Source organism: Triticum urartu, chromosome 3 (assembly GCF_003073215.2).
Source record: "Triticum urartu cultivar G1812 chromosome 3, Tu2.1, whole genome shotgun sequence".
In the NCBI taxonomy this organism is placed as follows: Eukaryota; Viridiplantae; Streptophyta; class Magnoliopsida; order Poales; family Poaceae; genus Triticum; species Triticum urartu.
The window spans coordinates 743,524,748-743,551,863 of record NC_053024.1 but is presented as its reverse complement, the minus strand read 5'-3'; the positions used below and the strand labels follow the sequence as shown (position 1 = coordinate 743,551,863).

The 27,116-nt window shown below is 47.9% G+C and overlaps 1 pseudogene; it reads right to left on the bottom strand.

Annotated features, from left to right (window-relative positions):
- Nucleotides 1-26,807, bottom strand: part of LOC125547414 — a 37,735-nt pseudogene extending 10,928 nt beyond the window's left edge.
- Nucleotides 26,808-27,116: the final 309 nt, after the last annotated feature.

The window sequence follows — 27,116 nt, the reverse complement described above, 5'->3', positions numbered from 1 at the left end:
TCCCTCAAGTGGATGACCTAAGGTTTATCAATCCGTGGGAGGCGTAGGATGAAGATGGTCTCTCTCAAGCAACCCAGGAACCAAATAACAAAGAGTCTCTTGTGTCCCCAACACACCCAATACAATGGTAAATTGTATAGGTGCACTAGTCCGGCGAAGAGATGGTGATACAAGTGCAATATGGATGGTAGATATAAGTTTTTGTAATCTGAAAATATAAAAACAGCAAGGTAGCAAGTGATAAAAGTGAGTGTAATCGGTATTGCAATGCTAGGAAACAGGGCCTAGGGTTCATACTTTCACTAGTGCAAGTTCTCTCAACAATAATAACATAGTTGGATCATATAACTATCCCTCAACATGCAACAAATAGTCACTCCAAAGTCACTAATAGTGGAGAACAAACGAAGATATTAAGGTAGTGTACGAAACCACCTCAAAGTTATTCTTTCCGATCAATCCATTGGGCTATTCCTATAAGTGTCACAAACAGCCGTAGAGTTCGTAGTAAAATAACACCTTAAGACACACATCGACCAAATCCCTAATGTCACCTAGATACTCCAATGTCACCTCAAGTATCCATGGGTATGATTATATGATATGTATCACACAATCTCAGATTCATCTATTCAACCAACATAGAGAACCTCAAAGAGTGCCCCAAAGTTTCTACCAGGGAATCATGACGAAAACATGTGCCAACCCCTATGCATAGGTTCATGGGCAGAACCCGCAAGTTGATCACCAAAACATACATCAAGTGAGTCACGTGATATATCATTGTCACCACAGATAAGCACGGCAAGACATACATCAAGTGCTCTCAAATCATTAAAGACTCAATCCATTAAGATTACTTCAAAGGGAAAACTCAATCCATTACAAGAGAGTAGAGGGGGAGAAGAAACATAAGTTCCAACTATAATAGCAAAGCTCGCGATACATCAAGATCTTGCCAAATCAAGAACACGAGAGAGAGAGAGAGAGAGAGATCAAACACATAGCTACTAGTACATACCCTCAGCCCCGAGGGTAAACTACTCCCTCCTCGACATGGAGAGCACCGAGATGATGAAGATGGCCACCAGTGAGGGTCCCCCCCTCCGGCAGGGTGCCGGAACGGAGTCCCGAATGACTTTTGGTGGCTACAGAGGCTTGCGACGGCGGAACTCCCGATCTAATCTCTTTTTCTGGAAGTTTTAGGTTACGCAGGTATATATGGGTGAACGAAGTACATCGGTGGACCGAAGGGGGGCCCACGAGGCAGGGGGGCGCGCCCTCCACCCTCGTGGCCACCTCCCTCCTTTCCTGACGTGCATTCCAAGCTTTTCCGGTAGCTTTCCTTCCAAAAATAACTTCGCCAGTTGATTTCGTTCCGTTTCGACTCCGTCTGATATTCGTTCTCTTCGAAACACTAAAAGAGGCAAAAAACAGCAATTCTGAGCTGGGCCTCCGGTTAATAGGTTAGTCCCAAAAATAATATAAAAGTGGATAATAAAGCCCAATATTGTCCAAAACAGTAGATAATATAGCATGGAGCAATAAAAAATTATAGATACATTGGAGACGTATCAAGGGATAGTTATATGATCCAACTATGTTATTATTGTTGAGAGAACTTGCACTAGTGAAAGTATGAACCCTAGGCCTTGTTTCCTATCATTGCAATACCGTTTATGCTCACTTTTACCCTTAGTTACCTCGATGTTTTTATATTTTCAGATTACAAAAACCTATATCTACCATCCATATTGCACTTGTATCACTATCTCTTCGCCGAACTAGTGCACCTGTACAATTTACCATTGTATTGGGTGTGTTGGGGACACAAGAGACTCTTTGTTATTTGGGTGCAGGGTTGCTTGAGAGAGACTATGTTCATCCTACCTCTCCTACGGATTGATAAACCTTAGGTCATACACTTGAGGGAAACTTGCTACTGTCTTAAAAAACATCTGCACTTGGAGGCCCAACAACGTCTACAAGAAGAAGGTTGTGCAGTAGACATCAAGCTCTTTTCTGGCGTCATTGCCGGGGAGGTAAGTGCTTGAAGGTATATCTTTTGATCTTGCAATTGAACCTTTTTGTTTCTTGTTTTAGCACTAGTTTAGTTTATAAAAGAAAATACAAAAAAATGGAATTGAGTTTACCTCATACGCTTCCTCTTTTAAATATCTTTCATGAGTATGATCGGAAGGAAAATTGTGCCTAAGTGTTAGAAGAAGAATGCATTAAAATGTTTGGCACTAAATCTTTGTGTGATGAGCATGATTGCAATGTTGTTAGTATGAATTCCTTGAATACCCATGATTCTAATGATATGCAAAGCCACAAGTTTGGGGAAGCTTTGTTTGATGAAGATGATATTTTTTGTCCCCCAAGCTTTGATGAGCAAATTTACTATGATGAAAGCATGCCTCCTATCTATGATGATTATTGTGATGACACGTATGCTTTAAATGAAAATGATAACCGTGAAACTTGTCATCTTGATCTTAGTTTTCAATCACATGATAGTTATTTTGTTGAGTTTGCTTCCACTACTATTGATGAGAATAAATTTGGTTATGTGGAGAGTTGTAAAATTTCTATGCAGGTACATCATGAAAAGAATGCTTTATGTGCTGGTTATATTGTTGAATTCATTCATGATGCTACTGAAAATTATTACGAGGGAGGAATATATGCTTGTAGGAATTGCAATAATATCAAGTTTCATCTTTATGTGCTTAAAGTTTTAAAGTTATGCTTGTTATGCCTTCCTATGCTAGTTCATTATTGTTCACATAAGTTGTTTGCTCACAAAATCCCTATGCACAGGAAGTTGGTTAGACTTAAATGTGCTAGCCATATTCTTCATGATGCTCTCTTTATGCTTCAATTCTTATCTTTTATGAGAGCATCATTGAAATCATCATGCCTAGCTAGGGGCGTTAAACGATAGCGCTTGTTGGGAGGCAACCCAATTTTATTTTAGTTCCTTGTTTTTTGGTTATGTTTAGAAATAAATAATCCATCTAGCTTCTGTTTAGATGTGGATTTATGTTTTAATTAGTGTTTGTGTCAAGAAGAACCTCTGGGAAGACTTGGGTGAAGTCTTTATGATCATGTTGTAAAAAACAGAAACTTTAGCGCTCACGAGATTAGCTTCAACTTTTTACGGGAGAGTGATATTTAGTTGATTCCTTTTGCAGATGATTACTAGACAAATTCCTCAGGTCCACCAATTTAGTTTAGAATTTGTGGAGTTCCAGAAGTTTGCATTAGTTACAGATTACTACAGACTGTTCTGTTTTTGACAGATTCTGTTTTCATTGTGTTGCTTGCTTATTTTGATGAATCTATGGCTAGTAAAATAGTTTCTAAACAATAGAGAAGTTGGAATACAGTAGGTTTAACACAAATATAAATAAATAATGAGTTCATTACAGTACCATGAAGTGATGTTTTGTTTTCTTTCGCTAACGGAGCTCACGAGTTTTCTGTAAAGTTTTGTGTTGTGAAGTTTTCAAGTTTTTGGGTAATGATTCAATGGACTATGGAATAAGGAGTGGCAAGAGCCTAAGCTTGGGGATGCCCAAGGAAGCCCAAGGTAATATTCAAGGATAATCAAGCGTCTAAGCTTGGGGATGCCCCGGAAGGCATCCCCTCTTTCGTGTTCGTTCATCGGTAACTTTACTTGGAGCTATATTTTTATTCACCACATGATATGTGTTTTGCTTGGAGCATCATTTTATTTTCTTTAGCTTTGCTTGTTGTTTGACTAAAATATCAAGATCTGAAATTCTTAAATGTTAGAGAGTCTTCACATAGTTACATAATTATTAAACTACTCATTGATCTTCACTATAATCTTTTGGAGTAGTTTGTTGTTTGCTCTAGTGCTTCACTTATATCTTTTAGAGCACGGTGGTGGATTTTTTTATAGAAACTATTGATCTCTCATGCTTCACTTAGATTATTTTGAGAGTCTTAAATGGCGTGGTAATTTGCTTAAAAATCTTATATTCTTGGTATTCAAGATTTGTAAAACTTTCTCTTGTGTGCATTGAATACTAAGAAAAGTTTGATGCTTGATAATTGTTTTGAGATATGAAGATAGTGATATTAGAGTCATGCTAGTTGAGTAGTTGTGAATTTGAGAAATACTTGTGTTAAAGTTTGTGATTCCCGTAGCACGCACGTATGGTGAACCGTTATATGATGAAGTCGGAGCATGCTTTATTTATTGATTTTCTTCCGTATGAGTGGCGGTTGGGGACGAGCGATGTTCTTTTCCTACCCAATCTATCCCCCTGGGAGCATGCCCGTAATACTTTGCTTTGATAACTTGTAGAATTTCGCAATAAGTATGTGAGTTCTTGATGACTAATGTTGAGTCCATGGATTATACGCACTAATGTTGAGCCCCCCCTAGGGCGTGCCCCTCCCTCCGTGGGCCCCCCGAAGCTCCACCGACGTACTCCTTTCACCCATATATACCCACGTACCCTAAATCTTTCGAAGACGAGAATAGATCGGGAGTTCCGCCGCCGCAAGCCTCTGTAGCCACCAAAAGTCAATCGAGACCCTGTTCCGGCACCCTGCCGGAGGGGGCAACCCTCACCGGTGGCCATCTTCATCATCCCGGCGCTCTCCATGACGAGGAGGGAGTAGTTCACCCTCGGGGCTGAGGGTATGTACCAGTAGCTATGTGTTTGATCTCTCTCTCTCGTGTTCTTTATTTGGCACGATCTAGATGTATCGCGAGCTTTGCTATTATAGTTGGATCTTATGTGTATTCTCCCCCTCTACTCTCTTGTAATGGATTGAGTTTTCCCTTTGAAGTAATCTTATCGGATTGAGTCTTTAATGACTTGAGAACACTTGATGTATGTCTTGCCATGCGTATCTGTGGTGACAATGGGATACCACGTGATTCACTTGATGTATGTTTTGGTGATCAACTTGCAGGTTCCGCCCATGAACCTATGCATAGGGGTTGGCACATTTTTTCGTCTTGATTCTCCGGTAGAATCTTTGGGGCACTCTTTGAAGTACTTTGTGTTGGTTTGAATAGATGAATCTGAGATTGTGTGATGCGTATCGTGTAATCATACCCACGGATACTTGAGGTGACATTGGAGTATCTAGGTGACATTAGGGTTTTGGTTGGTTTGTATCTTAAGGTGTTATTCTAGTACGAACTCTAGGGCTGTTTGTGACACTTATAGGAATAGCCCAACGGATTGATTGGAAAGAATAACTTTGAGGTGGTTCCGTACCCTACCATAATCTCTTCGTTTCTTCTCCGCTATTAGTGTCTTTGGAGTGACTCTTTGTTGCATGTTGAGGGATAGTTATATGATCCAACTATGTTATTATTGTTGAGAGAACTTGCACTAGTGAAAGTATGAACCCTAGGCCTTGTTTCCTGTAATTGCAATACTGTTTACGCTCACTTTTACCCTTAGTTACCTTGCTGTTTTTATATTTTTAGATTACAAAAACCTATATCTACCATCCATATTGCACTTGTATCACCATCTCTTCGCCGAACTAGTGCACCTATACAATTTACCATTGTATTGGGGTGTGTTGGGGACACAAGAGACTCTTTGTTATTTGGTTGCACGGTTGCTTGAGAGAAACTATCTTCATCCTACGCCTCCTACGGATTGATAAACCTTAGGTCATCCACTTGAGGGAAACTTGATACTGTCCTACAAACCTCTGCACTTGGAGGCCCAACAACTTCTACAAGAAGAAGGTTGTGTAGTAGACATCAAGCCGCATCGAGCAGAGCAGCATGACCTTCCGAGGAATCATTCCTAGTCAGGAGGCGCGGTGTGCGGGAAAAATCACACTTGACGTGGTATTCGGCACTCCGGAGAATTATCGGTCCAAAGAGATAACCTTCCAAGTGGCCCCTTTCAACGGTGGATATCATGCCCTCTTGGGGTGAGATGCATTTACATGCTTCCAAGCTATACCCCATTATGGGTACATGAAGCTTAAGATGCCCGGGCCCAACGGTACAATCACTCTCGCTAGTGATCCGGACATAGCACTCCGTTCAGAAAACAAAACTGCATCCCTCACCCTTGAGGCATTATCTGAAGCCCTCGCGGCTGAAGAGTTAACCTCAGTGCGCTCCACGGTGGACAGCGACGATGTGATCCTAGACAAACGACCCAAATCCACCTCCTTCAAGCCGGCAGAGGAAATAGTCAAATTCCAGGTCCATCCAACAGACCCCAACAAGACAGCATCTATTGGAGCACAACTCGCTCCAACGGTCGATGCCGCGCTACGAGAGTTCCCGCATGAAAACTGGGACATATTCCCCTGGCACCCTTCTGACATGTCAGGAATCCCATGCAGGCTAGCCGAACACAACCTCAATATCTTAAAGGGATATAAACCGGTCAAACAAACAATGCGGCGTTTCTCTGAACCCAAATGACAAGCTATGGGAGAAGAGCTAGACAAGTTACTCGAAGCCGGATTCATCAGAGAAATCAAACACCCGGACTGTCTAGCAAACCTGGTGATGGTACCAAAAAAGAATAAATCCTGGCGCCTATGCGTTGATTTCAAAGACCTCAACAAGGCTTGCCCTAAGGATCCCTTCCCCCTCCCTCGCATTGATCGGATAATTGACGCAACCGCAGGACATGATTCACTGTGTTTCCTCGACGAGTACTCCAGATACCATCAGATCGAGATGAAGGAGTCCGATCAAGCCACAACGGCATTCATTACCCCATATGGGCCTTTCTGCTTCAACACTATGCCCTTTGGGCTCAAAAATGTTGGCGCCACCTACCAACGCATGATTCAAACATGCTTGGAGAAGCAGATCGACAAGACAGTTGAAGCATATGTATATGATGTCATCATCAAAACAAGGCACGTCGAGTCACTAATAGACGATTTACGTCTCACATTCAGCAACCTCCGTGCGCATGACATAAAGCTCAATCCGGAAAAGTGCGTTTTCGGCGTCCCCGCTGGAAAACTATTGGGCTTCATCATTTCCAGTAGAGGAATTGAAGCAAATCCACCCAAAATCCGAGCTTTGTCACAATTGGCTACGCCAACGGACCTTAAACAGGTCCAAAAACTCGCCGGGTGTGTGGCAGCTTTAAGCCGCTTTATCTCCAGATTGGGAGAAAAGGCATTGCCATTCTATCGCCTTCTAAGGCGCACTGATCACTTCGAGTGGACGGATGCGGCAACGGCCGGACTGGAAGAAATAAACACCCTTCTGGCGAGCAACCCAATCCTGGCCGCACCGAACATCGGTGAACCCATGTTATTATACATATCGGCAACACACCGGGTGGTGAGCGTCGTGCTCGTCGTTGAACGAGAACAGGACGGACACAAATTTCCGCTTCAGAAGCCAGTATATAACGTATCCACTATCCTCACACCATGAAAATCCCAGTACCCCCATTATCAAAAAAATAGCATACACGGTCTTCATGGCATCCCGGAAGCTACGACACTACTTCAAAGAGTGTGCGATCACGGTGGCTTCCGAAGTACCACTCAATGATATAATAAACAACCGCGATGCTACGGGCCGGATTGCCAAATGGGCCATCGAGCACCTTCCATTCGACATATCATACAAACCACGCCGGGCCATTAAATCCCAAGTACTGGCGGACTTCGTCGCCGAATGGACAGAGGCCGAACTCCCTAAAGAGTACGTCACTTATTCCAACTGGGTTATGTATTTCGATGGCTCAAAAATGCTGGCAGGATTAGGAGCGGAAGTTGTTTTAACGTCCCCCACTGGAGATGTAGTCCAGTACGTACTCCAAATATTATATATAGACTCCAGCAACACAGTCAAATACGAGGCCTTATTGCATGGTCTTCGGATGGCCATCTCCATGGGCATAAAACGCCTAGAAGTGCGCGGGGACTCAAACCTCGCAATATCTCAAATAAATAGAGATGTTGATGCCAAAGATCTGAAGATGGCGGCTTATCGCGATGCCGTCCTGAAAATGTCGGCTCGGTTCGAGGGGCTCGAGTTTCATCACGTGGCTCGAGAAAGTAATCAAGCGGCGGGCGTCCTTGCTCGCATCGGCGCCAAGCGCGGCCCTGTCCCACCTAACATCTTTTTGGAAAGGCTTTTCAAGACATCCGTGGTGTGGCAAGGGGAGAGCGGCAACACCAGTCCGGACCCGAACACAACCCCAGATTCCGAACACACCGATATCATCGGGGGCTCGGCCACCAAAATAACACCGTCGGCCCATCTCATTATGGCAGTAATTGCCCCAGGACTGAACCTTTCTTGGCCTACCTTAATAGGAAAGAACTCCCTGAGGATCAGAACAAGGCCCGCCGCATAGTCCGGCATTCGAAGGCCTACAAGGTTCACAACAGAGAGCTCTACAAGAAAAGCTCTACTGTAGTCCTTCAAAGATGTATCTCCGAGGAGGAGGGGCGGCAGCTCTTGGCTGAAATTCATGCAGGTCTCGGCGGCCACCATGCCGCATCTCGGGCCCTTGTTAGCAAGGCCTTCCGTATAGGTTTTTATTGGCCCACGGCCCAAGCAGACGCGCAGGACCTTGTCCAACTTTGTGTCGGATGCCAGCTTTTCGCCAACCAGAGCCATATGCCACCCACCGCACTGCAAACAATCCCCATGACTTGATATGGTCGGACCCCTTAAAGGAGGAAGCCATAAGAAAAAATATCTACTGGTCATGGTGGATAAATTCACTAAGTGGATAGAGGCCAAACCAGTTAAAATGGCTGAAGCCGGACCATTGATAGATTTTATATCCGGTGTTGTACACTGTTATGGTGTTCCACATAGCATCATCACCGATAATAGCTCCAACTTCACAGCCGATGAGGTGAAAAATTGGTGCGCCAATCTGGGCATTAAGCTCAATTACGCCTCTGTCTATCACCCGCAAACAAATGGTCAAGTGGAACGGGCCAATCGTCTTATTATGAGCGGCATCAAACCCATGCTGGTGCGGTCTTTGAAGGAATCAGACAAGCACTGGGTTGAGGAGCTCGACTTCGTACTCTGGGGGCTGCGGACCACGCCCAATCGCACTACCGGATACACACCTTTCTTCATGGTGTATGGCGCAGAGGCAGTTATACCCTGCGACATTATTCATGACTCAACTCGAGTGCGCATGTACGAAGAGAGAGAGGCCGAACTTGATCGGCAGGATAGCTTAGATGCCCTGGAGGAGGTGTGCGACGTTGCAAAAGCCCGTTCCGCATTTTATCAACAGCAGGCTCGCATGTATCAAAGCAGAGAAGTGCGGGCCAACACTTATAACGTTGGCGAACTCGTTCTACGCCTGCCGGGGAAGAAAAAGGACAAACTAAAGCCCAAGTGGGAGGGTCCCTTCATCATTGACGAAGTTCTCACTGGAGGAGCGTACCGCTTGCGTGATGCGTCAGACAATCGCCTCGAGCCGAACCCCTGGAACGCGGCCAGACTCCGAAGATTCTATGCCTAGCGCCGAACTCTTTGTTCGTCTCCTTCCCCTTTGTTGTTTCCTTCATTTTTTTCTCTATTTTCGCTTTTTCTCTTTAGCCTTAAAGCTTTCGTGCGGTTAGACCGTGCACCCCTGACGCACACATATTGAAATATGTACATCCATTATACCTGGGGGCTTCTTAAACAGAAGCTTGCTATTATTATTTTCCGAGCATCAAGCTCATCACATATGCGTTTTCCCATATGTACCTTTTCTTCGCCATTATATGCATCGATATGATTTAAGTTTTGGCCAAGCTGGGTTGCCTGGCTCCTGTGCTTATGGCCTACGTTCCCGTTAGTTCGGCTAGGGCATAAAGGGAGCACCTCTGCGATTGTTACTGCCGGGTCATCCGGATGTGTACCTCAGACTGGGTGAAGCTGAAAGCTAGCATTCTTAAGGGAATATTCGGTCCGTGGATTAAAGATGTTTTCACATTTACTCCATTGTGAACCCCCAGAAGTTAAAATATACTGCGATTTTTCAATCACAGTTCGGACATGCACATTAACGCATGCACACCCAGGGAAAGGAATCCTTAACACAACTATTCTCTCTGGAAGATGTGTCTTACAATCTTAATGCAATATAACATAACTAGCCGGATACAACTTGTCTGTTCAAGCAACTATGACCCCTACGCCTGGTTTCCAAGCATACCCCAGTCTATTCGGCCGCACTGGTATTCGGAAACACTCTGCACTTTCAGGCCCAGAGGTCGAAGCGAAAAGGTATGCCATGACAATCGTTTTACAATTCAGCTAGAAGGAAAATACATAGTCACTTGGACTCAAAAATTTCCTCCTCTATACCGTCCAGCAGGCTATCTAACTTACAATCCTGCTAGGAATACTTGGCGGCTACTTTTACTTGGTCATATACCAACTTAACGGGAACTTCTTTCCCATCTGACCCTAGAGGTCCGACCCGAGCCATATGATTCGGATCAAGCTTGGTGTACCGTGTTTTCAACATGGCCCAGGCCTCTCGTGCACCTTCTCGGTTGGCTGATATTTTTCACAATCGAAAGCGCCGTCGCGCCCCCTTGAAGAGCTCTAGGAGCTCGTCCATCTTTCCTGGAGGGGAGGCAGATGGCCACAAGGCCTTGGCAACGCTTGGCATCGCCTGCCGAGCCTGCTCATGCATGTGCGACAGCTCTTGTAGCAGATCGCCCGAGAATCCGAACATCTCCTCTTCGGGATGACGGGTCAACATACTTGCAGACATAATTATGTCAGTCCTTGTTATCTCCGAATTATTCGAAGGTAAGTTCGACCACATACTGAATATGCCGCCTCGCAGCCTCTTATTTCCCTTCATGGAATCAGCCAGCTAGGCCCGTACATCCTTCAGTTCTTCGCCCAGCTAGGTCTGGGCATCCTGCAGCTTCTTTTTCTCATCTGTGACTCGGGTCAGAACAGGATCACCTGCGGCCTGTAGTCTTTTCACCTCCCTTCTCGCCCTCTTGAGTGGCTTTCAATTTTTCCTCCTACTGATCTGACAATCCTGTTAGGAGATAAGCAACAGTATTGACACAAGCTGGTACATAATTATTGTTTCTCGATGGAGGGAAATATTACCAGAGGACGCCTTCTTGGAATTTTCCAGTTCAGTGGTAACAGTTGTTAGCTATGTCTGACACTTTTCTAGCTCTTGGGCTAGCAGGCCATTCTTCTTCGTAAGAACCTGGTTATACAATGATCCTTAAATCACTTGTACCAACTGCTTCAAGTCTCGGGGGCTACTGGCATATGGTTATCATATTCGGACAAAGTAAAATTACTTGTACATCTTTTAAATGTTGAGTAGTGGCTCTGTTAAGCCCGCCTCGAGCAACTCAATGTACGCATCAGCCGAGCTGTAGGCATTAAACGCCTCTTTTGAAAAGCTGGGGTCTCATAAAACGGCCCTTTGGCACCGATGATTCATGGCGCTCTCCACTTCCGAGTTGGTGACGGATACATCATCCGAATCCTCGGCTGGAGGAAAATCCGGTGTCGCCCCTGTTTCAGCCCACGTTTTTACGGCAGGGTTTAGATCCTGGCTGGGGGAGTACGACCGGCCGGACCCCCGGACACAGTCCGGCACACTCTTTTCCTGATATAGGACAAACATAGAAGTCACAATTGGATGACACTGCCGAATGACGTATTTGCAAATACATACCTCTTCAATGAAGGCTCGGTCGTATCTTCGTTTGCCTTCCTCTTCGAAGGCTTGTTCGACGCGGGAGCCGTTTTGTCTTTGGAGATGCCCCTGGGGCGGAACGGCGTGCCGAACGCCTCCCCTTTTGAGCACAGGACGGTGTGGTGGGTGAGGCAGAATGCGAGAACTCTTCCGGATGAGATGTCTCCTGATTACTTATGTGTGAAGCAGGGAGAAGACCAGGGTAATCGGCGATGATGGCCACTTCCGTGCCGTCGTAGCTCGCCTGGTAAAACACCCCGTGTCGGTGTCAAAACCAACGGATCTCGGGTAGGGGGTCCCGAACTGTGCGTCTAGGCCGGATGGTAACAGGAGGCAGGGGACACGATGTTTTACCCAGGTTCGGGCCCTCTTGATGGAGGTAAAACCCTACGTCCTGCTTGATTAGTATTGATGATCTGCATAGTACAAGAGTAGATCTACCACGAGATCAGAGAGGCTAAACCCTAGAAGCTAGCCTATGGTATGATTGTTGTTCGTCCTACGGACTAAAACCCCTCGGTTTATATAGACACCGGAGAGGGCTAGGGTTACACAGAGTCGGTTACAATGGTAGGAGATCTACATATCCGTATCGCCAAGCTTGCCTTCCACGCCAAGGAAAGTCCCTTCCGGACACGGGACGAAGTCTTCAATCTTGTATCTTCATAGTCCAGGAGCCCGGCCGAAGGTATAGTCCGGCTATCCGGACACCCCCTAATCCAGGACTCCCTCAGTAGCCCCTGAACCAGGCTTCAATGACGACGAGTCCGGCGCGCAGATTGTCTTCGGCATTGCAAGGCGGGTTCCTCCTCCAAGTACTTCATAGGAGATTTTGAACACAAAGGTAGTGTCCGACTCTGCAAAATAAGTTTCCACATATTGCCATAGAGAGAATAATATTTACACAAATCTAATCTGCTGACATATTCCATAGCGTGACATCACACCACGGCCAAGTCTTTATTTGAATCATTTTACTGTCCCACCTCAGCGCGTTTAGCGAGGCAGTTTCCTTGGCACGTCTTGTTAAAGCAGAGATCGTGTCCCCTTATTCCGGGATTCTCATCAATACGGGTGTGGGTAACCCAACCACGCCATTGACTACGGCGCTTGGGAGATAAGCGAGTTTTACCAGGCTGGTGGGGGCGCATAGTCGCGTCCGCCCATATAAGGGGATAAGAATCCACCTTTTCATCCACGCCTTCTTCCTCCTTTACCTATCCATTTCCGCGCACTCGAGCTCCAGCGCCCAAGTCCGCACACCCCACCTCAACCTTCTCCAGCCATGTCTGGAGCGGGAGGCAAGTGGATGGTCTCCTCCGTCACGGAAGGACACATCAAAAGACCGAGGAAGGCCGGATACTTGTCTAACGACATTGCGCACCGGCTTCCCGAAGAGGGGCAGCTCATCCCCACCCCTAGGCCCCATGAGAGGGTGGTGTTCCTCCCCCATTTCCTTCGCGGACTGGGCTTCCCTCTCCACCCATTTGTCCGGGGGCTCATGTTCTACTATGGCCTGGATTTCCACGATCTGGCCCCAAACTTTGTCCTCAACATCTCGGCATTTATCGTCGTGTGCGAGGCTTTCTTCCGCATCCGCCCCCATTTCGGTCTATGGCTCAAGACTTTCAATGTCAAGCCGAAGGTGGTGCGCGGCACCCAAGCGGAGTGCGGAGGCGCCATGGTGGGCAAGATGCCCAACGTCCTATGGTTCAAGAGCTCCTTCATGGAATCCCTAAAGGGGTGGCAGTCAGGGTGGTTTTACATCACCGAGCCGCGCGACCCTGAATGGGTCGCAGCCCCCAAGTTCCGATCCGGACCACCTACGCGGCTCGCCTCCTGGAAAGAGACGGGCCTGTCGTGAGGTAAAAAAGGAGAGCTGACCGGACTCCAAACATGCGTCCAAACCCTGGTGGACAGGAAGCTCAAACTTGTCAACATAGTACAGGTTATGCTCATCCACCGGATCCTCCCGTGTCAACAATGGGCTTTCAACCTGTGGGAGTTCGACCCGGCGCGGCACCGAACTCTGAGTAGGCTCTTCGACACGACGTACGAAGATACCTGGAAGGTTCTTTTCAAGGGCACCGAGGCCCCCGCATCTGCTATCGAGGATCGCGGATTCAACACGCAGCGTCACGCTTGTGCGGTAAGCTGTTTTCACCTTTGCAGGGTATTAGTTTTTCATAGTTTGACTCCATACGGGATCTAAGCCCCCTTACCTTTGACAGGATTGGCAGGAGACGTCCGGACAGATCAACTGTCCGGCTCCTTTGCCTGAAGGCCCAGCGGACGCTCGCTTGGCGAAGCTGCTGGTTCCGGCACCCTATGTTGTGCCGGAGAAGAAGGCCAAGAAGAAGGCCACGGGGACTCGAAAGAGTGCCCGGCGCCAGGAGGTGTCGGATTCATCATCCGACGACTCCAAGGCGCACTCCTCCCAAGAAGACGAGGAGGAGTAAGAAGAGACCTCTCCCCCCCAGCGGGGGGAGGGAAGAAAAGGAAGGCCGCCCCAACCGGGGAGGCCGAAGGGTCCAAGAGGGGGAAGACCCCTCCTCCGGACTTCTCCACCAACATCGACGACGGCGAAGAGGAGTGGCCGCACAGGGCCAAGCGCCTGACGAAATCATAAGTATCCGGATACCGGAGTGATTCATTGTATTCCCCCATTGTATAGCTTTCCCTTACGTCGAACATGATTGTGCAGTCCGCCCAAGGCCGGGCTCGACGAGTCGTCGAGCGGCTCCCTGGATTCGTCGGATGTGAATTCACTTCCGACGGCTTCCTCCCCCCATCCTACGGACGGCGCTGAGGTGGCGTCCCAACATTTTCCAAGCCAGGAGGAGGTGGTCCTGGAGGCGCTGCAAGGCAACCTCCCGGACTCCAGGCGTAAAGGGGATAGAACCCCCAAGGGCTCCAAGTCCGGCCTTGAGCCGGACACCGCGCCGGAACCTTCAATAGTTCCGGACTCCGGTAGGCAGCCTCCTTCCAAGAGGAGCAAGCCTACCGAGTCGGTGACCTCCGTCCAACCAGAGGCACCGGACAATTTGCTGGAGACGCTTAACGGCGCCTCCATCGACGAGGGGCACCGCACTATGATGAGTGCGGTGATCCAAAAGGTTTAGTCCGCCAAGAGCGGACTGACTGACGCCTGTGCCAGCCTTCTAACAGGCTTTGAGGTAAGTAAGGAATATGTAAAAATACTACCGCATAGACAGTAGCCCCTGATACTCTGTTCGGCGTTCGGAAAGAAAAGCCGAATAGAGGATCTAATTCGCAGGAGTCTAACAAAAGTAAGTCGATATGCGTATGCAGGCTTCGCTGCTAGCATCCGCCGCACTGACAGCGGAGGTGGGCACGCTGAAGCAGAACCTCGAGCGGTCCGAGCAAGAGCTCGGCCTGGCCAAGCAGCAGCTCGAGGATAAGGAAGATAAGAAATACCTTATTGAAATATGTGAAAGGTGCAATTGCAAAAAGTGACAGGATTAACGCGGCTATTTTAGGGGCCACAACAGAGCTGGTGAACCTTAAGCAAGCGCTGTCCGAGGCCGAGAATAGGGCGGCCATGGAGCGCACCGAGCGGGAGAAGCAGATTGGCGAGGTGTGGCAAGAGCTCCAGGCTCTCATGAAAAAACATGAGAGTTTGGAGCTTGACTCGAAGACGCGAGAGTCTGAGCTCGCGGCGGCCATTGAAGATGCCAAGTCTGCCAAGGCCGAAGCCCAGAAGGCCCTCTAGGAGGTTGAGGCAATAAAAAAGATAGCGGCGGGTAAGGCATTCTTTATGCAAAGCAAGCACGTAAAAGTGAATTACTTGTTACTTACCCGAATTCGGAGCTCTCCAGGGGCATTCGTAGACTTGCCCCGTAGCGTGTCGGATGCCGCCGCCTTCTACCGAGCCGAGGAGTGAAGCTCGGCGGAGAAGGTGTTCTGGTCTCAGTATGCTGAGGCCGAACACCCGGTGCCCTTAAGCGACCAGCTGAAATAGCTGGTCGAGCTCCATAAGGTGGCCGAACAGGCCATGAAGGGCCTCATAGTCCGGCTGTGGCCTGGAGAGGCCATGCCTGGGAGCTACTTCGGGATGGTGAGGTGGCTGGTGGAGGCCTGTCCAAGGCTCGAAGTAATCAAGCGCTCCATATGCATCGAGGGTGCCCGTAGGGCGCTTGCCAGTGCGAAGGTGTACTGGGGCAAGCTGGATGCTGAGAAGCTTGTGAAGGACAGGCCACCGCCGGGCAAGGAGCATCGCAAGCCCGAGATGTATTATGAGGGCGTTCTGAAGGGTGCCCACCTTGTGGCGGATGAATGTTAAATGAATGTAATTTTTCAGTAAACTCGTTTGTTTTTTCCTGTGCGCTGAAAACTTGTTCATGTGCGCTAAGCAATGCTTTTTGAATTTAAAATATTACCTTCTGTGCGGTCGTTTATCAAATTTGAGAGATGGCGAGTCATCGGCTTCTGCCCCCATGGCACGAGTGCTGGGGTGTTCGGGATAAACATGAGCGCTCTTTTTCCCATTCTTGGGTCCTTCGAGGGAGGCGCTCAACACAAGGAACAAGGCAATCGGACTATAATGCTTGAACACTCTCACTTAGCCATAGAATTCTATAATTTTAAATTTCGGCGAAGCCCCTAGTGTTTGGAAGACCGAGTTCGGGGTGCTATCCACGCCTAGGCCGGACAAAGCCGACTCCTCGATCTAAGCGGCATAAGTCTTTAGGGACTCGAAAACCTCTCGAACAGCGACCAGCTCTCGCCTCATCATGACGGTCAGTTTTAGCTTTCTCTACTGAGGTGTTTAGCCCAGCTCAACTGGGGCACAATTGCAGTAGTTCTCCTAGTGCTACCTTAGCCGATATAACGGAACGTAAGGTACCAAAACATAGGAGCCGGGCAAACCCAACTATTAACCCAAGACATGATTCGGAGCCTATGCATATAATGCTATAAGTTCGGGGTGCCGCACTTGTGAAAGTGTTCGGACTTCTCACACCGTATTGTGCGGTACTTAAGCCCCTGGCGTATTGGCCGTACCAAAGTGTACGGGTGCAACATGTCATTAATGAACATATATTCGTAAAAAAGGTAATGCAATAATAGACGGAAGCTATGCGTTGTTTACTTAAAAAAGCTGCGATCAAAGAAGAACGATACAAATAGTGCAATAAGCAAAAGATGGGACTATCAAATATGTCCTTTCCATGGGCGAGCTGCGGAATGTTATGCGAAACAAGTATACTGCTCGTTATAGAGACCACCTTAGAGTTCCGTAGTGCGGCGTAGCTTTCTGCTTCCCTGGTTGTATCGTTTGTGCGGCAATTGTACTGCCGGACAAGCCTTCCAAAGAATGGAATCCTGAAAATAAGAGAAAATTTAAGAAATCGGCAGCCCCTCGTGCGGTTTAAGCCGCGTTTCGGGCGTGCTGTGATGGTGCCCCTTCCCCCTGTGCCCATGGTATTTCTAGAGTGTAGTTATGTACGTGCAACACTGGTTTTGCAAGTTCGCGAGGGCTGGGGTTGGGGCCGCATTGCTATGCTTCCTCGGAACGTGCCAGGCGGTCTTGTTGTAGGTTACTCCGGGCGCGCTTGACGGTGTCCAGACGTTTAATGGCCAGACTGGAGAGTTGCCTTGAGAGGTTGCTTTGTACTTCCGCTGTGATAGCCGCCATATTCTCCTCCGTTCGGAGAGAGCGTTCGGTGTTTCCATTGACTGTGATGACTCCTCGAGGGCCTGGCATCTTGAGCTTGAGGTATGCGTAGTGCGGCACCGCATTGAACTTGGCAAATGCGGTTCGCCCGAGCAGTGTGTGATAGCCACTGCGGAACGGGACTATGTCGAAGATTAACTCCTCGCTTCGGAAATTATCCGGAGATCCGAAGACCACTTCAAGTGTAACTGAGCCTGTACAGTTGGCCTCTACACCTGGTATGACGCCTTTAAAGGTCATTCTAGTAGGTTTAATCCTCGAGGGATCGATGCCCATTTTTCGCACTGTATCCTGGTAAAGCAGGTTTAGGCTGCTGCCGCCGTCCATAAGGACTCTAGTGAGGTGAAATCCGTCAATAATTGGGTCTAGAACCAATGCGGCGAATCCGCCATGACGGATGCTAGTGGGGTGGTCCCTTCAATCAAAAGAGATCGGGCAGGAAGACCATGGGTTGAACTTTGGGGCGACTGGCTCCATCGCGTATACGTCCCTTAGCGCACGCTTCCGCTCCCTCTTGGGGACGTGGGTTGCATATATCATGTTCACCGTCCACACTTGTGGGGGAAAACCTTTCTGTCCGCTGTTGTTCGGTGGCCGGGGCTCCTTCTCGTCATCGCTATGCAGCCCCTTGTCTCTACTTTCGGCATTTAACTTGCCTGCCTGCTTGAACACCCAACAATCCCTGTTGGTGTGATTGGCCGGTTTTTCGGGGGTGCCATGTATCGGGCATGAGCGGTCGAGTATTCGGTCCAAACTGGACGGGCCCGGAGTATTTCTTTTGAATGGCTTTTTCCGCTGACCGGGTTTAGAGCCTTTGAATCCGGCATTAACTGCCGTATCCTCCGCATTGTCGCCGTTAATGCGGCGCTTTTGCTTGTTGCGACGCGACCTGCCACTGCTGTCCTTGGTATCCGAATTACCAGGGCTCTTGGTCATGTTATTGCTGCGAGCTAGCCAGCTGTCTTCTCTTGCGCAAAAGCGGGTCATAAGTGTCGTGAGGGCTGCCATGGATTTCGGCTTTTCCTGTCCTAGGTGCCGTGCAAGCCACACGTCGCGGATGTTATGCTTGAAGGCTGCTAGGGCCTCTGCGTCCGGACAGTCGATGATTTGATTTTTCTTGGTTAGGAACCGTGTCCAGAATTGTCTGGCCAATTCCTCTGGCTGCTGAATTATGTGGCTTAGGTCATCGGCGTCTGGTGGTCGCACATAAGTGCCCTGGAAATTTTCGCGGAATGCGGCTTCCAGGTCCTCCCAACAAACAATTAATTCTGCTGGCAAGCTATTAAGCCAATGCCGAGCTGGTCCATTAAGCTTGAGTGGGAGGTATTTGATGGCGTGTAGGTCACCACTGCGGGCCATGTGGATATGAAGGAGATAGTCCTCGATCCATACCACAGGATCTGTTGTGCCATCGTATGATTCGATGTTCATGGGTTTGAAACCCTCGGGGATTTGATGATCCATTACTTCATCTGTGAAGCATAGTGGGTGTGTGGCGCCTCTGTATTGGGCTATATCACGATGCAGCTCAAACGAGCTTTGTCTAGTGTGTTCGGGCCGGCCGGATTTACTGTATCCGGTGTGACGAGTATCGTCTCGTGCCATGGGGCGCCCACGTGATCCATAGATCGATCTTGTTTTTCTTGCCTTGTCCTCCAATATGTCTCGCAGGTTTGGCGCATTTTCCCATGCTTTGGTATTTTTTGAGCGGCATCGGGGTGCGGCTTGAGTGGAGGGCCGAGAGGCCTCTCTGTCGCGGCCACGGGGTGGCCAGTCGGCCGCATCATGCACTGGTGATGTAGGTTTAGGTGCTTCCTCCTCTAATTGGGGTAGCAACCTGCGCTTTGGGTAGCTCTTGGAGGGGCGTTCGAGTTCATACTCTTCGGCCGCAAGGACTTCAGTCCATCTGTTGGCTAGCAAATCTAGATCAGCTCTAAGCTGTTGCTGTTTTTTCTTGAGGCTGCTTGCCGTGGCCATAAGCCTGCATTTGAAACGCTCTTGTTCGACGGGATCCTCTGGCACGACAAATTCGTCGTCGTCGAGGCTTGCCTCGTCTTCGGAGGGAGGCATATAATTATCGTCCTCGACCTCTCTGTCTACCGCTCTCTCATGAGGGCTGGCTTCTCTATCCTCCTGTGCTGAATCTTGCAGGAGGTGGTTGTCTTCGGCACTGTCCGGGGTGTTATTATCTCCCGTGCCGGAATCACCGTTTTTGTTTTGGCGGGATTTAGAGCGGCGCCGATGACGCCGGCGCTTAGGCTGCTTCTTAGAGGGGTCATCCTCCGTTGTTCCATCGCCATTGCCTTCTTTTGGGATGTCCACCATGTATATATCATACGACGAGGTGGCTTTCCAGTGCCCTATAAGCGCTGGTTCTTGATCATCTCCTGCATCGGCGTCCATACCATCGATGTCTTCGGAGTCGAAGTCGAGCATGTCGGTTAAATCATCGACAGTGGCTACGAAGTGGGTGGTGGGTGGGCTTTGAAATTTCATCATCCGCATCCCAAGCTTGCTGACCATAGTCCGGCCAGGGCTCTCCTGATAAAGAGAGAGACTTTAATGAATTCAGAATATCGCCGAAGGGCTAGTGCTGAAAGATGTCCGCGGCGGTGAACTCCATGATCGTTGCCCAATCAGGTTCGACCGGTCGGGGCGCAGAGGGCTCGGAGTCTAGAGAGGAGTCCGTCTCCTTGGAGTCACGGGCTTCGCAGAGAATAGGGCTGGTGTTCGACTCGATCACTGTAGAGATCATAGCCCCCGAGGTGGTGTCTAACCACCCATCCTCGGTTGGTGTGATCAGCCCCAAGATGGAGTGGACACAGGTGCGGCCTCCAGGGCGCTGTTCGGCGGCAGAGCTAAATCATGCCCATCGTGACAGTGCGGCGCGCTCGGCTGTGGCTCGAATCCGTCGAAGATCAAGTCTCCGCGGATGTCGGCCGTGTAGTTCAAACTTCCAAATCTGACCTGATGGCCAGGGGCGTAGCTTTCGATCTGCTCCAGATGACCAAGCGAAGACGAAGATCTGTCCGGGGAGAAAAGTCTCACCCTGGATCGCATCGCTGTTGATGATCAGAGAAGCCATCGGGCCTAAAAGTGACGACACAGATGAACTCTCAATGAAAGCACCAATGTCGGTGTCAAAACCGGCGGATCTCGGGTAGGGGGTCCCGAACTGTGCGTCTAGGCCGGATGGTAACAGGAGGCTGGGGACACGATGTTTTACCCAGGTTCGGGCCCTCTTGATGGAGGTAAAACCCTACGTCCTGCTTGATTAATATTGATGATATGGGTAGTACAAGAGTAGATCTACCACAAGATCAGAGAGGCTAAACCCTAGAAGCTAGCCTATGGTATGATTGTTGTTCGTCCTACGGACTAAAAACCTCCGGTTTATATAGACATCGGAGAGGGCTAGGGTTACACAGAGTCGGTTACAATGGTAGGAGATCTACATATCCGTATCGCCAAGCTTGCCTTCCACGCCAAGGAAAGTCCCTTCCGGACATGGGACGAAGTCTTCAATCTTGTATCTTCATAGTCCAGGAGTCCGGCCAAACGTATAGTATGGCTATCGGGATACCCCCTAATCTAGGACTCCCTCACCCCGTCCTCGAGCACCACGAATATATCCGGATCCTCTTCGAATCCAGGGTCAAGGTCCCGATTGTGGCCCTCGGGCTGCGGGGCGGGGTTGTGAAGCCCTTCGGAAATCTTTCAACGGTGCTGTCATAAATGGACGGATTAATTTTCATTGAAAATAGCTCGGGGAGTGGAGTGCGTAGAGCAGAGGAGTTGGGACTTACCCAGCTAGGAGGACTGTACATGGAAAATCCATCTCTACGCTTCATACGCAGAAATTCCTCTTCCTCCCCTTTGAAAAGTTAGGCCAATATTTTGACCAGAGCGGCGGGGGTGTTCGGACCCTTCTTGCTGCAGCGGGAGGCATTATCGTCCCCATTGTTGTGCCACATGGGAAGCCCTCTGTATTGGAGTGGCTGAACTACCTGTACTACGGAGGTCGGTATTGCTTCGACTATTGATAATCCGGACTGAGCGAGTGTCCTTGTCTTGCTCATGAGTTGACGAACATCCGCACTGTCTTCCTCCTCGAGGCTCCGAGGGCGCCAGCTGTGTCATTTCTTCAAAGGAACGCTTGTGAACTCGGGAAGACCCCTCCGAACTGGGTCTGGGAGTGCGACGTGCTCGATGTAGAACCATTCGGAAGGCCACTCTTCGGATGCCTTCTTCGGTGTGCCGGATAGGTATCGGGTCTCGGCGATGCGCCATATTTCGGATCCGCCCACTTCGAATATTGATCCCTCGTGGTTGTGCGGGAAGAGACAGAATAGCTTTCTCTAGAATTCAAAATGGGCCTCACAACCCAAGAATAGCTCGCAAAGGCGACATAACCCACGATATGCAGGATGGAGGCCGGAGTGAAGTTGTGCAGTTGGAGGCCATAGTACTCCAGAAGCCCTCTGAGGAACGGATGAATTGGAAACCCGATGCCTCTTAGCAGGTAGGGGACGAAACACACTCGTTCTCCCTCAGATGGATTGGGGAAATTCTCCGCCTGGGCCTTGCCATTGAAGAAGGTCAACCCTGCTCTAACAGGGACCAAATCCGCAGGAGGAAGAAATCCCTGCGTTTCTAGCTTCTCCAGCTGATTATGGGGAACGGAGCACCTCTCCCACTCGCTTTTTTTGAGCCGCAGGGACGGGAGGAGGAGCTGGGAGCGCTAGCCATGTTGGAGTGGTCTCTCCTAGCTATCTCTAAGGATTTTTCCGTGTGATGCCGAATGGATCTGAGATCCAATCTCTTTAAATAGATGCTCTTCCTCGCGTGGCCGGGGTGTTAAGTGTAAAACTACCCTGACCTCTTGCATTCTCTTGACACGTGGAGGCTTAAGTTGTTGATACACAGAAGCCGAGGGGTGCGACATTAAATGGATGGCCGAATATATCACTTTGAAGTCATCGGAGGAGGAACCCACCTTGCAATGCCGAAGTCAATCTGCGCGCCGGACACCTTGTCATTGAAGTCTAGTTCGGGGGCTACTGAGGGAGTCCTGGACTAAGGGGTCCTCGGGCGTCCGGCCTGTTAGCCATGGGCCGGACTGATGGGCTGTGAAGATACAAGGATCGAAGACTCTACCTGTGTCCGGATGGGACTCTCCTTGGCGTGGAAGGCAAGCTTGGCATCCATGATATGAAGATTCATGTCTGTGTAACCGAACTTATGTAACCCTAGATCCCTCCGGTGTCTATAAACCGGAGGGCTTAGTCCGTAGAGGCAACATATACAATCATCATCATAGTCATACAGAATATACTTCTAGGGTTTTAGCCATTACAATCTCGTGGTAGATCAACTCTTGTAATACTCATATTCATCAAGATCAATCAAGCAGGAAGTAGGGTGTTACCTCCATAGAGAGGGTCCAAACCTGGGTAAACATCGTGTCCCTCGTCTCCTATTACCATCACCCTTAGACACACAGTTCGGGACCCCCTACCCGATATCCGCCGGTTTTGACACCGACAATGAGCAATATGGCAGCAAAGCTCAAGCCCATGGATGCGGATCTAGAGATCAAACAGAAGCTCCTGGTCCACCTGGTCATGGCTTCACTGGCAAAGGTGATTGAAACTTTTGTTGTAAACTACAATATGTCACCTGGCACATGGGACAATGAAAAGACAATAGCAATGTGTGTCCAAGAAGAGGACAGACTCAAAGCCTCACATGGTGGTTCACTCAACTATGTGAAGGATCACAAGAAAAAGACTTACAATCAAAACAGCAAAAGTTCCCCTTCAAAGCCACAAGGAAAAGCTCCCTATCAGCATCAACGCCACCAATAGCCTTTCCCAGTGGACAAAGACACTTGTCTCCACTGTAAGAAGACCAGGCATTACAAGAAAGACTGCCCTGATTGGCTGAAGTCAATCATGGCAAAAAGAGGTAAAAATATAGTTTCCTTTGTAAATGAATCCGTGTATACACAGTTTTCAAAATCCACTTGGTGGATTGACTCAGGAGCAACTGTTCATGTTGCAAATTCTTTACAGGGATTCCATTCGACGCGGACTACGCAAAGAAGCGAAAGACGCATTGAAGTGGAAAACGGAGTTGAAGCAGAAGTTGAAGTTGTTGGTGATATCTCATTGGAGTTAGCTGATGGATTCAATCTTCTACTTAGAGATGTTTTATTTGTTCCATCATGTCATAGAAACTTAATTAGTGTTTCTTGTTTGGACAAAGATAATTATGAATGTTATTTTGGACATGGCAAGTGTGCCATATGGTTAAAAAATGCTTATGTGGGTGATGCTTTACTACACAGTGAGCTTTATTTGTTATAACTTTGTGAAAAAGTTTATTCTGTATACAATGTGAAAGAACATGTTTCTGCGTCGAATAAAGAACAAAATAAAAGAAAGAGAACATTCGACTCATGGAAATTACGGCACTGTCGCTTGGGCCATATTTCCAAGGGGAGAACAGAAAGATTAGTCAAAAGTGAAATTCTTCCTCCGTTAGAATTCTCAGACTTAGAACAATGCGTAGATTGCATTAAAGGAAAGTATATAAAACAACAAAAAAAGGTGCAATCCATAGCACAGGCACACTAGAAATCATTCACACTGACATTTGTGGACCATTTCCGGTGAAAAGTGTGGATGGATATGACTCGTTCATAACATTTACAGATGACTACTCTCGCTATGGATATATTTATCCAATCAAAGAAAGATCTGAAGCCTTGGATAAATTTAAAATATTCAAAGCTGAAGTTGAAAATCAGCATGATAAAATAATAAAGATAATAAGATCCGACCATGGGGGAGAGTACTACGGTCGGCACACTCCATATGGCCAAGTCCCTGGACCTTTTGCAAAGTTCTTGCAGGAGACTGGCATAGTAGCCAAGTATTCAATGCCGGGCAAGCCTCAGCAAAATGGAGTAGCTGAAAGGCGCAACCGTACACTTATGGATATGGTGTGCAGCATGATGAGTTACTCCACCTTGCCATTGGGATTATGGATGGAGCCGCTTAAAAACGCTATTCACATTCTCAACAGAGTACCAAGAAAGTTGGTGCCCAAAACACCGTACGAGCTATTGACGAGAAGAGTGCCCTCCCTACAACACTTCAAGGTGTGGGGGTGCCCTACTGAGGCCAAAATGTTTAATCCAAACATTGCAAAGTTAGATCCCAAAACAGTGAGTTGCCACTTCATTGGCTATCTAGACAGATCAAAGAGTTTTCGTTTCTACTATCCAGACAGATATACAAAGTTTGTAGAAACAAGACACGCAGTCTTCTTAAAGGACGAAATGATGAGGGGGAGCTTGGTAGCTCAGAAAATTGATTTTGAGGATAAGAGGGTGCATGCACCTAATCCGATGATTCAGGAGCCATTTTTCTCGCTACCAGTTGCAACTCCACCCATGACAACTATGGGGGCAGACCCAGAATCTGTCCATCAGGAGCCGACTGAACCCGTTGTTGAGCATGAAAGGGAGGTGTAGCAGCAAATTATAGAAGAAGTGCTAGAAGTTGAGGCACAGAATGTGCCAGAAACTGAGGCCCTTAGAAGGTTTACAAGACACAAAACGTTAGCTATTTCTACTGATTATAAAGTTTATAACATGGAATAGTTCATACAGAAAAAGATCCCACCTCATATGAAGAAGCCATGAGAAGCCCTCATTCATCGAAGTGGATGAAGGCAATGGAAGACGAGATGAAATCTATGAGTTCCAAAGATGTTTGGGGCTTAGAGAAAATTCCTAAAAGAGCCAAAACAATAGGCTGCAAATGGTTCTACAAACCTAAGTATGGCTCCAAAGGGAATGTAGAAAAGTATAAAGCAAGACTTGTGGCAAAAGGATTTACAGAAAGAGAAGGGATAGATTACAATGAGATATTTTCTCCAGTCTCATGTAAGGAATCCTTCAGAATCATAATGGCATTAGTTGCTCATTTTGATTTAGAGTTACATCAAATGGATGTAAAGACGTCATTTCTCAACGGGGATTTGAAAGAAAATGTCTACATGAAACAACCCAAGCGTTTTACCATGGAAGGCAAGGAAAATATGGGATGCCACCTGAAGAAATCCATTTATGGATTACAGCAAGCCTCTAGGCAGTGGTATTTAAAGATTAATCAAACGATTAAAAGTTTTGGATTTAAGGAAAATATTGAGGATAACTGTATTTATGCAAAGTTTAAAAATGGGAGATATATTTTTCTAATCTTGTATGTGGATGATATCCTGCTTGCTAGCAGTGATGTTAGTCTACTACAAGAAACAAAGAAGTTCTTATCCTCAAATTTTGACATAACAGATCTTGGTGAAGCATCATATGTTTTGGGCATATAAATTCACCGAGATAGGAACAATGGAGTTTTAGGACTATTGCTGAAAGCATATGTAGAAAAGGTTCTTAAAAAGTATAATATGCATGCGAGTAAAGCCACACCTGCTCCTATAGTCAAGGGCGATAGTTTTGGGAAATTCCAATGTCCCAAGAACCAGTACGAGATCGATCAAATGAAAGCAGTACCATATGCTTCGACTGTTGGCAGCTTACAGTATGCACAAGTGTGCACTCGCCCTGGCTTAGCTTTTATAACTGGGGTACTCGGTAGATATCAAGAGATTCCAGGCATAGAGCACTAGAAGGTGGTAAAGAAAGCATCGCGTTATGCGCAAGGCATGAAGGACTACATGCTAATATACAGGAGAAGTGATTCCCTAGAGATAAAAGGGTATTCAGACGCAGATTTTACGAGGGACGGAGATGATAGAAAATCCACGTGAGGATACGTATTCACCCTCGCTGGGGGAGCTATTTCGTGGAAAAGCTCCAAACAGATCGTTGGCTCGATGGAAATGTGCCGCGGCTCCTTGCTCCGGATGTCTTTGAGCTCTGCTCCCGCAAAACGTCTCTGTCCATGATGCAGTCTCCAACAACAAATGAATGCTGGGCCTCCATTTGATTTCCGGGATTACGCAACTCCGACAGTTTGCTGACCTCTGGACTCGGTGCAATAGGTAACCCTGGATCCACTAGCTTCTGACTCCATCTCCTGGGTCTGGAACAGCTCCAAGTCCTACTCCGCGTCCTCTGTGTACCAATGTCAGTTCCTTGGCTTTGTCTCTCCATTTCAGTTTGATAAGATGTGGGTAATAAAGGTGGAAGCCAGGTTCAAATTTTTCATGTGGCTTTGGCTACAGGGTGTATCCTCACAGGAAATAACCTGGCTGTCCATGGAATACCTCATGATGACATGTGCAGCCTTTGTGGCCAGGAGGATGAGACGCCCACCCATCTTGGAATTGATGTACACACGACGAATAGTATGCACGACCGTCAGACGATGGTCCATCAAGGGATGTGATACCTTTTGTTGCTATACATGGACGGCTTGATTGGCTTGTCGTCCCAAAATCATCTGCATGCTATCGTCTGCGTAGCAGTGCTCACCCATCTCATCCTAGCGTAGCAGAAGATGAACAAGTTGTCTATGACAGAGGACATAGGCGTCGCTCTGGAGATGGAGGGATACATGACAGGTTTTGTCAAAGCAGACGATGTGGAGGCCAAGGTGCGGCTGGTGATTGAGGGCGAGGAAGGGAGGCAACTCAGGGCCCGGGTGGCTGCTCGCAGGGAAGATGACGTGGCGGCCCTGCAAGAA